This window comes from Polypterus senegalus, chromosome 17 (genome assembly GCF_016835505.1).
Source record: "Polypterus senegalus isolate Bchr_013 chromosome 17, ASM1683550v1, whole genome shotgun sequence".
NCBI lineage: Eukaryota > Metazoa > Chordata > Cladistia > Polypteriformes > Polypteridae > Polypterus > Polypterus senegalus.
In genome coordinates this window covers 97812083-97830681 of record NC_053170.1, presented here as the reverse complement: position 1 = coordinate 97830681, position 18599 = coordinate 97812083, and the positions used below count along the sequence as shown (strand labels likewise).

General features: G+C 44.5%; 1 long non-coding RNA gene across 1 annotated transcript in view; it reads right to left on the bottom strand.

The window, feature by feature from the left end:
- LOC120517130 overlaps positions 1 to 18599 on the bottom strand; it is a 44483-nt gene that overhangs the window by 14837 nt on the left and 11047 nt on the right. The window lies entirely within an intron of this gene.

Here is an 18599-nt window from a genome sequence, read left to right as displayed (position 1 = left end):
GGGATATAGCAGGTTGGGAAAAGACTGAGTGACTGACAATATAATTGATAGCTACTGTATATACAAGTTAGATCTGAAATGTTACATAGATATACATGGAAAAGTTGCCATATGGGATAGATTGAAAAGGTGCTATATAATACATAGATATGAAAGGCGCTATATAATAGATAGATAGAAAAGGCCTTTTAAAGAATCCTAAAGGCCCTATCTATTATTCTTCTGTATTTCACTAACTCCTTACAGATCATAATGCGCTGTCCCGTACTTCCCTCTAACTTAAAGTTGCTGAGTAAAGATAATATTTTAAAAAAAAAACCTTTTTAAAGCTTAAAACATCTTCATGTTGAGTAAAGCCGCCATTAAGGTAAGGAGTAACACGATGCACCGCAGTGATGATTTCTGTAAGCGTTGCTGTTAATTAGCGCGATGGCCTCCCATCCTTCCTCCCCTTCTTTCTTGTCCGACTCTCCACCCAACTGCCATAAACAAGATTACATTCAGAAGGCAATACAGAGAGTGTTCAAGCCCGATATAAAATGTGACTGTAAAGTATAACTGGCATCAGAGTTGAGGGGACGCTTCAGGTGGAAGGCGCCATACAGGACAGGCAGCTCAATTAACTGACGGCACAGCAGAGAGAAGCTCCAGTTGCTCTGCCGGCCCAAATGGAGTTCATTAAGCGTCTATTGGACAGATGAACGTCATGGAGCTGAGCGCACATTAATGTGAAGGTTTGAGGCTCCTGGGAGAGCAGGTGCTGAATGGCCGGTCCGGTAGCCCACCCACAGGAAACAGATGATGGCTGCCTGGCTGTACCTTTTCAGACGCATTATTTATTTGTACCTTGTCATGCTTGACAGAAGGTAACCTGAAAAACAAGAAGAGCGGCCATGGCAGCGACATGCCACCGGACTGGATTCTTGGGTCGGTGCCTTCGGCTCACATTGCATTGCGTGGAGCCACCAAAGGGCAGACGTGACCAGTAAAGCCGACTGAACATTTCTGAGGTAGGAGCGGCGCGGCGCGGCGCGGCGCAGCACCTACTTGGCATCGAGTGAATAACTGGGATCAAAAACACCTACAGACTCTGCCCTGCCAGACTGGCACGCCTAGAATTTATTTAAAAAGGGCTCTCCAGATGTTGAGCAAAGGTCAAAGTAAATAATATTTTAATGGCAAATGATGGGCTCCTTTGGTATTGTCCTGGCATCAAACTCACTCGCCTTTTAAGAAATGTTTACAGTGCCTTACAAAAAAGAGGTTTTATATGTGTGTGTGTGTGTGTGTGTGTGGGTGTATAATGTGTGTGTGTGTGTGTGTGTGTATGTGTGTGGTGTATATATATATAATGTGTGTGTGTGTATATGTGTGTGTGTGTGTGTGTGTTGATATATAATGTGTGTGTGTGTATATAATGTGTGTGTGTGTGTGTGTGTGTTGATATATAATGTGTGTGTGTGTGTGTGTGTGTGTGTGTGTATATATAATGTGTGTGTGTGTGTGTGTGTGTGTGTGTGTGTGTGTGTGTGTATATATATAATGTGTGTGTGTGTGTGTGTATATATATAATGTGTGTGTGTGTGTGTGTGTGTGTGTGTGTGTGTCTATATATATATAGTGTGTGTGTGTGTCTATATATATATAGTGTGTGTGGTGTATGTGTGTGTATTTCATGCTATAAATGTTTTGTTGCTATTGTTTTACAAGTAAGAGTTTCACAGTAATAAACTTGACTTGCCATGACCTCACTTGAAGGCCTCACCCTGGCATACATGAACTTCTCTAAAACTGTCGCATCCTCAGCCTTAAAGCGGCAGCACAACTTAACACATCAAAGTCCTTACACCCGTTTATTTAAAATTCTCAGTGGCGTGGTCTAATACTCTGGGGTGCTGGCATCTATCCTGGTGGCATGAGGCTCGCTCAAGGCAGACACCAACTGTGGACAGGACGCCAGCTCATGCCAGTCCGGAATCGATAAGTTAACTCAACATGTACGTCTTGGGGATGTGGGAGGAAAGCAGACTGCTGGTTCCTTGATGGCACTTTTACTGGCTGTGTGGCTCCCTGGCAGACCCTCTGCGTGACAAAGAGAGCCGTCTCATTCTGTGGAGGGCTCTTTGTGTGTAAAGTTGGTTTGTGGACAAAAGAGAAATCGTTAATGTCGAGTATCGAGAAGGAGATCGAGAAATCACAGATGTGTGCAATTGTTGCCAGTAAGAGTCCTTTAAACATCAGAAAGCCATCTGAGTATCAGTTATGCTCTGTTCATTAATTATGGAGACCAAAATAAAAGGAGCTTCTTTCCGGAACCTTCCCTCTGTGGCACCACTCCAAAGATCTGCTTGGGCACCTTCAAATGACCAAAGCAATTTTGACAAGAACAGGCCAATCAGCCAATCATATGTCATGAAAGCCTCTTCACCCACTGAGTTGACTTCATCGTCCCTGTTGCCCCACCATGTACCACCCAGACCAGTAACTACAGTCCAGTTTAGCACGCTTGGACTTCGTATGTAAACATTGTGAGAAAACCGCATGAAGTTGATTACCTTACGATCAGCCGCTCATTTCCAAACCCGCTTATTAAGAGCAGAGTCGCAGGGAAGGTGGAGAGAATGCCATCGAGCATTGGGTGTATGGCAGGAACAGCGACTGGAGAGCGAACACACAGACACACACTGGTTTGGGGGTTAATTTAGCAGCACCGATTCACCCAAAGCAGCACGTCTTTGGACCAGGTGGACATGGGGAGATGCTATGATCAAGAAGTCAGAATTGTTTGATTATCATTAGCTCCCACAACGTCAATCCTGATAACTGCAAAGTGAAAAATCTAGACAGAGTCCTCCTATGGCTGTGAGGCTCCCTGTTTTACCGTCTGTCATCTCTCCTTAAAAAGCATCTTCTACGCGTGACGAGCAGCAGGTAATTACAGTAACTCAATAGTTTATGTTGCTACCAGCATACAGAAGTAAGACTCATTGTGCTACAGAATTGATATCAACCTTACTAGAAGGATGTGTCTATGTATCTGCGTGGCTGTCTGATTGCTTTTTTCTCAGTCATTCCAACAGATGGCGCATCACAATCATCCATCCATCCATTTTCCAACCCGCTGAATCCGAACACGGGGTCACGGGGGTCTGCTGGAGCCAATCCCAGCCAACACAGGGCACAAGGCAGGAACCAATCCTGGGCAGGGTGCCAACCCACCGCAGATCACAATCATTTGTTGCGATAAAATGCACTGCATATGTCATTCCAACAGATGGCGCCTCACAAACATTTGTAATCCAGTAATGCATTTTATTACTACATGAATTACAAAAGAGATTCCAATGGATGTCCTGCGGTGGGTTGGTTCCTGCCTTGTGCCCTCTGTTGGCTGGGATTGGCTCCAGCAGACCCCTGTGACCCTGTGTTCGGATTCAGCGGGTTGGAAAATGGATGGATGGATGGATTCCAACGGATGGTGCACTGTAAACGTGAACACTAAGGTCTATCTGGATTGTTTAAAGTTCATCCCATCTCAGCACAGCGAGTTACCTCTTATCGGGCTGACACCTTCATTGAACACCTGAGGTACAGTTGGTCACTTTGCTTTCGTTTTTCCAGGTGAAGTGACTTGCTGGTGGTCACACAGTGTTAGTAGCCGGATTTGAACCCACAACCTCAGGGTTTGAAGTCCAGAGCCTTAACTAACCTCTGTGGCCGTTCAGCAGATTTAATTTAAAAATTAAAATCCAAATTTCCAGGCCCAAGTCTGAATGTGCGGACTGCGACTCCCAGGACGGGCAGGTGCGTGCCAGGCCATCTTTCTCTCACTCCAGCCAGATTGCTCATGCAGATGTCTATTCAAAATCCCGGGATGAAGTTTCACAAGAGCTTTTAACTTGCAAATGTGCCAAGAAATCTCACTTTTTGTGGCTTCGGCTGCGTCGACAAAAACACAAATTGTAATGCACAGCCTGGCACAGCAGATTGGCTACTGCCAACTTTAAATTGTTACAATAATAAGATCAGAATTTGGGGGCCAAACGTTATCATTATTATTACTATTATTATTATTGCTGAATGTTTTCTTTCACTACCTGCTTTACGTTCCAGTTGAGAAATTCCAGATGTGCGAGTGACGTTTGCATGTTCTCCACATGTAGGGACGACATGTTGGGTGGGATCAGGCTGCTCTTTGGTAAAGGCAGTATTTTCACACAATGGCATATCGTAAAGACCTGAAGGGGTGTAAGGCACCCTGCGCCAGACCCTGGTGTGGTTCCGAAAAGGATCTTTGGCATCTTTAGCAATGCCTGCACCATGGCGCCCAGCTCCTCTGCAGTGCCACACAATCCCCGCCGCCTTATCCCCTCGGCCCACCTCACTCCACTCACACGACTCGCCAGTTCCACGAGCCCACCCAAAGCCAGGTTCCACACACACACCCACACAGACTGATTTGCCTCATTAGCAGAGAGGTGCCTTCTTCACAGTGCCATGTCTGCACCCTCACACATGCCATGGGGCCGTTTACATCGCCAGCTTCCCTGGGTACCCCTGCCACCTCAGATACCCACGGGGCCTCCCGAAGAGCAAGTCCCTCTTAGGTCCGGACCCAGGGTCGCTACACCGCCCTTCTCTTAGAACCCTCACCATTAAGGGTGACATGAACCCCAAAGGGGGACAACCATTCTGAAGACCACCATCATAAGCACGGTCAAGGGGTCTGCCAGCATTAGCGCTAAAGCGATCCTCGATTTCCGACTCATTTGTCAGTTCCATCCCATTTCTGACACCAATATAACAATCCGGGGGCAAGAGATGGAGGAATGGATTCGGCCGCCTTACCCCAGACCACTGGTGTGGCCTCCTCTAGGGATAACCGAAGAGTCTGTCCCTCTCGGGTCTGCCTTCCCATACCATATTGTGCATACAGTATATAGATTGGCATCGTGTAAATGTTCCTAAGGTGCCAGTCACATGCCCGCGTCACGTCTCCAAAGTTCACAGCAGACACGGGGGAGGCGGGCGCAGTTGGAACCTGCTGAAGTATTTCGAGAGGCGTGCGGGATGAGCCAAACGCTCGACTTTCATTTTGCATTAAAATTCGCAATCTCAAAATATTTGGGGGGCCGGGGCTCAAACAGAAGCAGTGAAGAATTTATTCATTTCTATTCTCGAACGTAGATTTTGTGTGTTTTATAGTTTTTCAGCTAATCTTTTTCATTTTTCACATTTTCCACGTATTATTTTGTTTGCTGCTCGGATTTCAGGTCTGCGGACTTTAAACTAGAAGTACGGTGCAGACGGATGATCAGAGATGAGAAACGCTGAGGCGCTCGGTGACTGCCAAGTGTCCATTATCTCCGCACACATCAGCGGCCAATTCCCAGCTGAGCCCCGTGGCTCTTGTTTACATGTCCAGGACCACAAGCCGCCATGCTGAAGCGGCACCATTTAAAAGCACTTACTGGAAGGCACTTGTGTGCTGTTAAGAGGGATGAACTCTAATTGCTAGGAGAATAAAAGACAACCACAACTCTGCACGGGAAAGAGGAAGATGTCCGGTGTTTACGGAGAGGACCACTTTGATTTGATTTCTAGGTTTAAATACCTGACAGCAAGAATCAGCACATCTAATAACTCAGCACAGTAAAATCAGCGCCGATTTGGGAACTGGGATCGAAAAGCCCAATGGGTTCTAAGAAGTGTCCACCAGTCTGGGCAGTGGAGTCCAAGGGGTCAGCGTCCGATCACAGCTCCGAGTCGAACCTCAAGACAATCATCTCAGAGTTCAAGCCATCAGCGTCAGAATCACACATAAAAGGCAAAGCCGTCAGCGCCCAAGCCAGGAGCGTCTTGGTCTAACAGAAAGTTCAAAGCATCAGTGCCCGAGTCTGTGCCCACATATTGCAGCAGGTCAGTCAGACATGCCATTAGAAGGTCACTGTGCACGGCTACGGTTACTACCACTGCCACCACAGCCACTGCCACCACAGCCACTGCCACCACAGCCACTGCCACTGCTACTCTTACGTTCTTCTGGTCTCTGAGGGTCAGGTGAGGGAATGTCAGCCTAATGGCTTCATAGAAAAGGCTCAAGAAGGGTTGGGGATGAGAAGCACAGGACGACAGGGGCTTACAGGGCCAACAAGCAGCAACCAAAGTCGACTGAAACCCCATCACCAGGTGCTGGGCACAGAGGTTTGGAACTGGGGGGGCATCGTTAGTATTATCTTTAATAGTATTTGGTAGTATTAGTGGTCGAGGTAGTCATCGAGTTTCACTGAACTCTGTGCACATGACAACAACCCGACTACAACTAGCATGGCTCCCGATGTAACCCTGCAGTTATTAACATTATTAGCAGAGGCGCTGTTACTGTTTCTAGCAATAGTCGTATTAGTATTGTTTTCATGATTATTAGCAAAAGTAGGAGTAGCAGTGTTGCTATTATTAGTAGTAGTAGTTCTAACAGCGTTACAGTAATATTGTCTCCATTGCTGTTACCAAAAGTTGAATTTGCAGTTGGATTATCACTGGTGTTTAACAGAAGTTGTAGTGGAACTGAAAATTGTAGTATTAGGAACTGCAGCTCTGGTGCTGTCGGTAGTATAGTAGCAGCTGTAGTGATAGTAAGACGGACATTGCTATTGTCATTACTGTCATTATTGTCATTACTGTCATTGTCACTAGAGGTAACAGGAGCTGAACCCTCAGCATTGCTAATATTAGTAGTATAGTAGCAGCATTGCATTCTCACTTGTATTATTAATAGTATTAATAGTGGTAGTAGTAACACGGACATTGCTATTGTCATTACTGTCATTACTGTCATTACTGTCATTGTCACTAGAGGTAACAGGAGCTGAGCAGCTGCAGCTTTGCTCTTCTTCAGCCACATGGCTCGTATTAAAATCAGTAGGAGTCGTCGTCCCGTTGCCGTCCTGCTCACAGTGTTAGTTTAACTGCAGTGTTTTACTCGTTGCATCGCACCAGTTGTGAGGAATGGCGAGACTGCCATTGCTCTTATGGTTATTATTGTTGAGTTAGTAAGACGTAATAAGACAGTGACAGGAGCAGCAGTGCCGACACGTGTACAGAGTACAGTGAAATTGTTAATTGCCCGTTCTGCCAACATGAGATGTGTCCCCTCTCTCGGGCCACATGATAAACAAGAACATATAAAATCCAGAAGTGTGTCTTCAGTCACCGAAATCGCAAATCAGTTCACGTGATGTGAAGTATTATCATCATATCATCATATTATCACCAGTGCCTTGTGCCCAGTGCTAGCTGGCATTGGCTCCAGCATTCTGAATGAAGTGAGCTATTAAATGGCACGTCACGACATCTTCATCACCGTCCTCGTTATCAGCTTCATCGTGTTATGTTGTATCCTTTACATCTATTTACATGAAGGACGCTATATGAGGATAAGGAATACAGCAGTGATACTGGGAGTAGTGAAGATGTGCGTACGATTGCTAGCAGCGTTAATGGTTATATATTTAGTAAAGTTAATTGTGTTAGTCAGTAGTAGTTGATAGCAGTAGCAGTGATAGTATTACCAGTTACATTATTAATACTTATAGTAATACTACTACTACTTGTGACATTATTCCAGTTCTTATTGCCGTTATCATACCCTGTGGTGGAGGGTCCAGGGTCTGCTCCTGCCTTGTGCCCGATGTTAGCTGGGTGAGGCTCCAGCTCCCCGGCGACTGAGGGTTTCTAAGACGTCTGCCTGCCGCCTGTCTCCTCGTTACTCGTGCCAGTATAATCTGCACTTCCTGCCTGATTGAAAGTGTCTGCTACTCTTTGTCTCTGCTGCTCTTGTTGTCTAATTTCTCCTCCTCTCATTTTTTCCACAATACTCGCCCTGCTGTAGACTTTATCTTCTGTCATTTCTTGCCATTGCTGTACCTTTGGGTATAATGAAACATGCAGCCTCCGTACAGAGCCTGGAACGACAGCTATGACGATGCAAGGGAGTACAGGATACAACAGTGATAATAAAGTAACTCAGCTCAAATCAAAACTAAAAGAAATGTCAAAAAACCTGCAATAAATATCAGGTACAAACCTGCAACATACAGCATATGAGGCAGAGACGAAACAACCTCGCAGTACACGTTAAGTGACAGAAATATGGACAGTTAGTGACAGGGAAAAGGTCGTGTTCTGTTGTCTTTTCTGCCGACTACGTTTGTCAGGACTCTGATAACCATCAGTCAGGCATCGCTTGTTAGGAACAAAAGGGTTAAAAAGAAATGTTACTCATCAATTAAAAAAAAAAAAAAATCTGATGTCAGGCTGATCTCGCTCTCTCTTTTTTTCCCTTTATTTCCTCCCGGGATCTGTGGTTTACCAGAGGAGCATTAGCTGCCCGGAGAAAGCGCAATAAAAAAAAAATCCTAAATGGAGGCTAAGAGCTCCTCAATGCAATTATGGCTGCGTTGTTGGCACAAGTGGAAGTCTTCCCTCCTCTCCCTGTGTCTCTGTCTCTGGGCAGCGGTGCAGAGGATGTGCCACATGGCCCATAGCAGTGGGGTCCCTCACTCATTACATAGTGCCCACTGTTGGACCCGCATTCACCTTCAGGGGGTTGGGGGTCTCACTTTATTTTTTGGAGGCCTCACAGCCACTCCACCTTGGTGAAAGGATTTACAATTACAGTAAAACTAACATACTGTAGGCGAATGTAATAGATAGATAGATAGATAGATAGATAGAATTTGGTATAGTAGGCAGGATTAGATAGATAGATAGATAGATAGATAGATACATAGATAGATAGATAGATAGAATTTGGTATAGTAGGCAGGATTAGAAGGATAGATAGATAGATAGATAGAATTTAGTATAGGCAGGATTAGAAAGATAGATAGATAGATAGATAGAATTTGGTATAGTAGGCAGGATTAGATAGATAGATAGATAGATAGATAGATAGATAGATAGATAGATAGATAGAATTTGGTATAGTAGGCAGGATTAGATAGATAGATAGATAGATAGAATTTGGTATAGTAGGCAGGATTAGATAGATAGATAGATAGATAGATAGATAGATAGATAGATAGATAGATAGATAGAATTTGGTATAGTAGGCAGGATTAGATAGATAGATAGATAGATAGATAGATAGATAGATAGATAGATAGATAGATAGAATTTAGTGTAGTAGGCAGGATTAGATAGATAGATAGATAGATAGATAGAATTTGGTATAGTAGGCAGGATTAGATAGATAGATAGATAGATAGATAGATAGATAGATAGATAGATAGATAGATAGATAGAACTGCTCCAATCAATACCAGGGCTATAGGTGGCAGTAAGATGCCCCATACAGTATTTATTATTCTGTGCCTTGGCATTGTTTTGTTTAAATCCGTTGCAATGAGTAATGTTTTTTTTTTGTTTTGAAGACCACTGTTAAAAGGGGCGACCAAGTTGGCCCTCCAACATTTATTCTTTGGACTTGTCAACCCTTTAATTGTTAAGAGTGTAGATAGTCTTTCATTAAAAATATAAACGTCAATGCAGCTTGTTTTTTCATCTGCCGATATTCACCAATTATGCTGATAGGACACTTATCTGGGGTGAGAGCCATGACTTAAATCAAGCGGACAGTTTAGTAAGTTAGTGCAATCAGAACCATTTGATTCTGAATGTCCAAAAGATCAAACAAATGAGATTCGACTTTAAGAAGCAGAAGACCACATGTTCACCCAAGGCCAGATTAAGACCCCCACAGGCCCCTGGGTGACTTAGGCCCTTATCAGAGAGGTGATCACACGTTTAATAACGCAGCGCGCGGACACCGGGTCATTTAATGCATCACAACATTTATAACTCTTCAGTATGCGGTGAGAATCGACTGCTTTATCAAGTTGCAGGGGGTCCCTGTTGGTCATTTGAACAGTGTGCAGATACTCGGTTGTTTCATCAAGTGAGGGGTCCCCCTTGGTCATTTCGGCCCACAGATACTCTGTCGTTTCATAGAGCTTTTAGTAAAAAGGCGCCTTGCCATCAAGGGCCCAGATTGCCCTGACAGTAGATCCAGCCCTGTATTCCTATCACCATTCTGGTGGTGAAGATTAAATATAAATATTTAGGAACTGTCATAGATACAAATCTTAATTGGAATATGCATACGAAAAAAAAACACCAAAGAAATCTACTTTAAATACCATCCGTGCCTATTTCTCGTTTGTAAATGCCGGCTATTTAAAGGGCACAAGGGCCGCACACTGTCCTTTAATTGCAGTCTGATCCAGTCGGCCATCACTTTCAGCTTCGGCTTCACTGTATGGTAGGGTACCTAGCAGGACACTAACAGATTGAAAAAACCTGAACTTAGTCTGTGGGACTGTATGCAGCGAGAGACTTTTAAAAGCAGGAGCCACTGGTATTTCACCAATTTGTACCATCTGTTCATGGGCCTTTCTGTATGCAGTCTGCTGCAGATCTAAATCAATAAATGGTTCTTTCTGCAGCCTTCATGGGGATGGACCTTTTGTAAAGCAAAAAGGGTTCCCCTATGGCAGTGCTCTGCTGAGTCTCCTTTATTTTTACTGTTTACTATCTTACACCAGCCTCTCCAATAATATTGACATTCCCATTCTCCTGATGATAGATGCCAGTTTCACCCGGGCAAGGGCACATGAGGAGAAACCTGAGTCTGTTTGTCAATATGGAGTTTAAGAGGCAATGCAAGGCCACCCTCCGTGGTAACATAGAGTATGGATTTGGCATTGAACCTGCTTATTCCAATTTAGGAACCAAGTGGGCCACCACTAGCTGCAAGGAAGGACCCTATCCAGCATGGCACACCAGTCCACCACAGGGCATCCTCATGTAAACACTCATACTGTCAATGTAAAATAGAGTGACAAAAAAAAAAAAAGAACAGGGACCCTGGAGAAACGTACAAAGACCACACAGTCAATGGACCAGACCAGAATTCAAAATGAATGAGGTCCTTTTTCCAGGTCCAGTAGTCCCTTTCTCTTCCCTCCTGGACATTAAAGTCATCTCAGTAGACTTCAGCACGCTAAGCGGAGCAGGTGGCCGATAAGTGTGATGCAGCAGCGACACCCTGTGGCCACTCTGCAGAAAAAGCTCGATGACAAAGTAAGTGGCAAAAAGAACAGAAGCCTTTAGAAAACATTTACGGCAAACATAACCGCGCATGATTTCTTAGAAATATATGTTGGCTAGACAACTTAACACAGAGATCAGTTAAAAGCAAGAGTGATACACTAATTTTAAGACTGGTTGAAAAAAAAAAACTTCATCCATGTGGGGTGCCCAGGAGGAGACCTGAAAACTGACTGGTGTTATCTAATTAATTTGAATTGGAGTCACGTGGAGTACACACAGCCATTGCCATTCTATCTGTCAGCAGATCGTAACAGCGCTGTGCTGGTTCCTGCCTTTCACCCAGTGCTTCCAGCATTTGCTCCACCTTCTCACAGCCCCAAATTTGGACTAAGGAAAGTCAATTCGTTGGGGGCGGATGGGTGATAATAAACACTCGTGTCCTGTTGATATTTGAGCTCTGCTTTTTGGTCATTATTAAGGCTCCAGCTCCCGAATGAATCACAAAATTGACTGAAAGAATCTTTGCAGAAGCCTTGTAGTTACAGGGGCTTCTCCGTAGTCAGGGTAAAACAGATAAAAAGTATGTGGGCTGCTCGACGACTGTTCTCAGACAAACCACCAGATGGCGCCCAAGGCTCACTATTTTCCTTCAACTCTTCGACGCTACACGCTTGCCTCCGAGAGAGGACGCGCCGTGATCTCTATGGCAACAGACAACAAACGTGTCAAACACATCCGCACACGTGATTAGTCGTTGCTTCTTTCACTCGAGCACCCTAGGAACAATGAAAAGTGGGTTTGATACGCAAAATTTAAAACCCTTTAAATGTTTTGCCGCTGTTTTCTTCAAACTAATAACGCCGTGCTGTCCTCTCCGATTCTCCGGATTGCGTTAACCCGCATTAAAAAAAAAAAAAGAGAGACGATGACGTCATAATGTGGCCTACGAAAGTGACTCTCTCTACGCGTGCGGCTTATTCGTCTTCGATCCATACACGCCTAACTGGCACTTTCCCCAATTAAGTTGGTTTATTATTCGTGTAAATATAATATAATATATTTTGGAGACTTAAGAATATTTGTGATAAAACATACCAAAAGGGTGCGTCGCTGTTTTATGACGTCATCCCCCTCACGGGATCCAAAGAGGGACAGAATAAACGCTTCGCCTGTTTCTAGGTCATAAGAATATGCCGAAAGGTCGATTACATTTTGTTGAATCAAAGACACGAATGAGATCATTTCAAAAAAGTCTTACAGAAATAAAAGCTTAGCGAGTTTAAGAAAATAACAGTGGTCACACACACCATCTCGTTACAGCAGGCTTGACGTTTCTCAGACGGGGCAGCTCCATGGCCTGGGGTTAAATCGTGCAGTTTTGTAACGTGATCTCAGTGATTTGGACCGCGGCAGGCCTGATAGTGCCAGACGGGCTGGTTTATAACTGCTGATTTTCTGGGATTTTCATGCACATCAGTCCCCAGACCCGGTCCCAGGGCACTTCTGTGGCTGCAGGTTTTCATTTCAACTCTTTTCTTAATCAGTGACCAGTTTATACTGGGAACCAACTTCTTTTCCTTCATTTTAACAGACTTGTTTTTTTTTAAGACTCTGTCTTTTGAATCGCTTTGTTTTTTTCTTAAATGGCACCCTAAACAGAAATGAGATGTGAAGTGAGTCAACAGATGACCAGAAAGTCAAGGCCTCAAACTCCAACCAATTCCTTAACTCCAAGTCAATTCTTGTTAATTAAACTCATTACTTAATTCCATGAGCTGTTGATGCCCTTGTTCTACCACAGCAGACATTTCTAAAACGGTTGATTTTCTTTTTTTCTAAGGCCCACTCTGGACCTGAGCAGATCAACTTTACTGAGTCCTTCGCCTGTCTTTATTTTCAGATTTGTATGGTGGATACCGTTTAGCTGGTCATGTGTTGGCTCGATTTGTATCTCTTTAGTGTTTGGCTGCTAATTAAAGAAATAAAAAAAATAATAATTGGGGGGGGTGTCTGAGTCTTAAATAACAAGTCAATTAAAATGAAGACAAAATAGTTAATCAGCAGTGAAGACTGGTCACCAATTAGGAAAGGTGTTAGAATGAAAACCTACTGCAGCCCTCTGGGGCCTGAGTTGAAGACCCCTGCTCTCGAGTTTACTACGAATGGTGTGAACAACAAAAACCATCCATTTGTTGGTATGAGAGGTCTGAGGAGAATGGCCAGACTGGTCAGAGCTGTACAACTGGGAGGAGCCGAAAAGTATCTCAGAATGCACAACAGGATGAACCCTGAGGTGGGTGGGCTACAGCAGCAGAAGACCACGTCGGGTTCCACTCCTGTCAGCCAAGAACAGAAAGCTGGGTCTGCAGTGGGCACAGGCTCACCAAAACGGGACAGTTGAAGACAGGAGAAATGTAACCTGGTCTTACGAACCTCGATTTCTGCTGAGGCATACAGGAGGCAGGCACCAACAGCATGAGCCTGGGCAACCACACCTGCCTTGTGTCAACTGTCCAGGCTGGAGCTGGTGGGGTCATGGTGTGGGGAGTGTTCACCTGCCGCACTTTGGGCCTGTTAATACCAATCAATCCTTGTTTGAATGCCACAGCCTATTTCAGTGATGCTGACTATGTGTATACCCTCATTGGCACGATTTACCCATCTTCTAATGGCCACTTCAGCACGAAAATGCAGCACGTCATGAAGCAAACTGGTTTGATGGACATGCTAATGAGCTCAGTGCTCTTCAGTGGCCTCCCCAGTCACTGGCAGTAGAAGACTCTTGAAATGTGGTGGAAAGTGAGATTAGCAGTTTGAAAGTGCAGCTAACAAATCTGATTATCATATCAGAATGGACCAGAATCTCAAAGCAGTGTTTCCAACATCTTGTGGAACCCATGCCAAGGAGAACTGAGGCTGCTTGGAGAGCAAAAGGAGGCCCTACTCAGTATTAGTACGGTGATCCAAAGAATTTGCTCATTGGACGTACATCTACCTATCTACTATATGATAAAACACTAAGGGCTCTGTGTGTGTGTGTCCTGTCCCTTTGAGCAATACGATTGGTCAGTCTGGCTTCGGTGACACGATTGAAAGAGGAACACACAAGGAGGAGAAACGACATTGGAGGTACGCTGAGAGAGTCACCTCCAAAGACGGGAGATATGAAAGCGGACAGGAGGCAAGAAAGGTGTCTTGAAAATAACGACCGAGTCGGAGAAGCAGGTTTTAGAGGGATACGCTTGAGAGACAGAGTGCTGGTGAATAGACGCTCAGACGCACATGGATACTCAGGAAAGGTGCTGAAGGTACATGGAGGGCAAGAGACAGCAAATATTTTTACATTTTTCTGTCACCCGTCTTTGAGCACGTCTATTATATATCACTGTATATAGTGCCTTTCAGATCTAGCTGTCTAAAACTGAAGCCAGGATGCAATTTGTCACACAATTTGTAACCCTAACCCTAATCTATCTATTAGATAGTACCTTTCATATCCATCTAACTGGCCATTTTACAGTAGGGTGGGAAATGAGATATAGTTGCTAAAAGAAGGATATGTCAGGAAAATGTTAAGAACACTTAATTGACTTGTTAAATGTATTGTATGTATTATTTTACAAAAAGTACAAAATGTTAGCAGAACTACTCCATATAGAAAAACAATTAAACTGACTTCAGAGTTCAGAGACAGACAATGAAATCTTTCTTTAAACAGGCAAGTTAAAGTGCTGTCCCGGTACTCACATCACCATCTTATTACAACGTAGACTATGAAGAGAAGTCACATGGACCTTGGTAATAATACACAAATACTCCTGTACATACATTTATGAGAGCAGGCTGCTTCTGGAATATCAAGGACTGTTTATTTTAACTAACGAGGTTGGTGGCAGCTTTTGGAAAAGACCTCAGACAAGATGCGGAGCCTGCTCTGTTAGCTCGTGGTCACACATCTCACAGGAAATGAACACTGCTACCCTGTTTTTGGACATTACCAATAAAACCAATTGTAGTTTGTAACAGTTGTTCAATAAAAGACAATAAGCTAAACTGGTACTAAGCAGTGTATTGTGTTAAGAGTAGGAGCATTTGAATCACTTGGGAAAGGAGACGTCTCCATATTACCTTAAGTGAGGACAGTAACAAAATTAAATGCAATTAGTTATTTTATACTACGACTCCCATCTTTTAAATTTGGTTGGTTTAATAATATTAAATATTATGATAAATAATTATCCAACCTGCTAGATCCTAACTACAGGGTCACGGGGCTCTGCTGGAGCCAATCCCAGCCAGCACAGGGCGCAAGGCAGGAAACAAACCCCGGGCAGGGCGCCAGCCCACTGCAGTGCACACACACACACACACCAAACACACACCAAACACACACACCAGGGACAATTTAGGATCACCAATGCGCCTAACCTGCATGTCTTTGGACTGTGGGAGGAAACCCACGCAGTCACGGGGAGAACCTGGGAAGCAAACCCGGGTCTCCTAACTGCAAGGTAGCAGTGCTACCACTGTGCCACCATGCCGCCTATGATAAATAATTATTATTAATAATTTTAATATGTTTTTAATATCAAAATCTGAGCTGGGTTTTATGTGACAGGGCCCTAGAAAAGGTCATTTATTACTGCAAATTTTTTATTCAAACTAAAGTGTATTCAAATTGATCAAATGTATTCTCCATTAGACACATCTGGCAACCAATAGCTGTATTAAATGTATTATCACTGCAAATTAAAGTCTCACTCTGTTAACAAAATGAGTCATTTTAAATGTTTCCTTTTCAAGTTAGAAATGTATCCTTTTGGTTACAAAAGTTCCCCAAAAGTTACAAAAATACCCTGTTTTTGGCATGTTATAAAATATCCCTACTGAAGTTACAAATTCTCCCTATAAGTTACAAATGGTCCCTACCATCTATCTATCTATCTATCTATTATATAGTGCCTTTTCTATCTATCTATTTATCTGTCTACCTGTCTTTGACCAGGATGCACTTCTTCAGACAATCTGTAGTGGCAATGTGAGTTACGTAGTGGAAGTGGCGGCCTTGACGACTATTAAAAGTACCAGGATGAGATATCTAAGTGGTGGACAGAATGGTCTGTGAAACGATCTCTCAGGTCTCCTCTGCTTGTTCCCCATTTGCATGAACTGAAAAGATCTGGCTCCTTCCGGGAGCGCCTGAAGGCCTGCATGTCCGAATTACGGGTAGCAGTCTTTCTCACTGGTGTAACAATGGGACATTTGACGGGTATTGGTGTATGTTGACGGAAGGAAAAAAAAAACCCAAAAAAACACAAGAAAACACAACATTGCAGTCAAGCCTCTCTTGGATTGCCAGGGCAACGCTCTTACAAATAGACAGAGACTGAAGCTGGTGAGAATGTGCAGGCGTGCCTGCTGTGCCAAGTACAGCAAATGTGCCAGCCACTTCCTGTCTGAGAGTAAAGAAGTTTAGCGTGTCTGTCGCTATGTGATATAGTGCCTTTTGTACGGACGGCAATGAGCTGAGCGGGGCCACACACATTTATACGTTCTCTCACAACAGAAGGGCTGCTTGGGGTCCGGCACTGAGCTGAGGGGGTGAGTCTTTAAAGCTCAGCTTGCTGCTGTGTAAGTGAATGCCACTTGGATATGACAGCCCTCAGTGAATGCAGCAGGACAGATGGAATGCCCATTTACTTCTTAACGTTTGCCCTAATTATTAGCCATTTTAGATTTATGGCATTCCACCTGTGAACATTTTATCAATTAAAATGTTTTTAATATTAAAAAATAGGATAGCAGCAATAAAAAGGGACCCTTACACTTTGTGCTCACTTTATTGAGTTGTAGATTTAACTTTAAAATGATAAATGAGCAATTTTTGCCAATCAATCCCTAATAACCCTAATGACAAAGTGAGAATATGTTTTCTGGAAGGTGTGCACTGTAAGTCATTTAAAACGAAAGGCAGGGAATCAATTGTGGACTTGACCCGGACACAGACAGGCGGACATGTTGTTCTTCAACCGCCACACGTATTTTATTTACAATATTTACAATTAATATGTCACTAAGACACAGTCCCGTGCACACCAAACCTCAACACTCAGTCCTGGCCTCACAAATGTCTCTTCTCGGGCCGCCTCCACACTTCTCTCGTGCCTTGTCCTTCTTCCACCCGACTCTAGCCACGAATGAAGGGAGACGGCCCCTTTTATATTCTCCCAGATGAGCTCCAGGTGGTTCCTGGCATTCCCTTGTTGGCCACGCCCCAGCGTGGTGGAAGTGCCGGCTGTTCTCCCGGCTGCTCTCCGGGTATCCTCTTAATTCTTCCCCCCAGCACTTCCTGGTGTGGCAGAAGTGCTGAGGTAACAGGTCCCCAAGGCACTGGGGCGCCTCCTGGCAGTGACCACGGGCCCCTACAGGGTGGGGCTTTCATGCCCTCAACCCATGGCCCCCAGAGCAACCAGGAAGGCGGCCCCCACGTGATCCAGGGTGGGCACAGACCCACATCCGGTCCATCACGGCGCCCCGGCCGGGTCGTTGCCCCTGGCATCCCTGACACAGTTTAGCCTGCCCCCATCTAAATGGCACAAGAGTGATCATAAAGAAGCGTGGGCTCCTTTAGAAGATGGACACAGTCAGTAAACGGCTATTCAGAACAACTGGGTCAGAAGAACGACTGCATGCCTTATTCTCAGAATGGATTATGAGGAACACCTGGATGGGCACACCTTTCATTTTCTGAGGAGATTTGATGCCAAGAAACCAGTGGAACTGCAGGGTTTTGCGTAAGAAGGATGAGGCAGGACACCTGTGGAAGATGGTGCCCCAGTGTAAGACAATAAAAGACATAAACCAATAACCCGAGCAACTGGTGGAAATAAACCGCAGCTGATGATGAAAAGCCTGGGACATTAAAAGGAAGCTGGGCCAAGAGCATGCTAAACTCCACGAGGCACCAAGAAAGTAAGAAATAAAGAAGGCACCATATGGGCATCCAAACATGAGTGCAAAGCAAGCCGAGGACTCTTTGAGCAGAGGACCTGACAAGTTCACTTTCCAATGGGTAGGAGTGAAAGAGAAGTAAATCATCCAGATTTCCGAGTCTGCTAACTGAGTCAGACTGTTCACTTTTAAGAATGTCCAGTGACAAGCGGGACCACTTGGCCTGAACGTTATCTTGTAGACACAAGTGGCAGAGTTCTCAGAGGTCCCAGGTGGCCTTTGGGGTGGTCAGTTGTTACAAACTTCTCCTTTCGCCAGGCCCTGCTGCCCCAGCTGAGTTTACTGTGGGCAGCCTGACTTTGGTGCTGGTTTCCATCGCCATAGTAACATGGTTACCTAGGCGATAGCAATGGAATGGTTTTCAAGGGGGTGCAATTGGGCTGAATGAGAGATGCCATGTCTCGACTGTTCTGCCGTACCTGCTGCACAATCACACAGTGCCCATCCTCGGGACAGCTGCTGGCAGAGAAGCATCA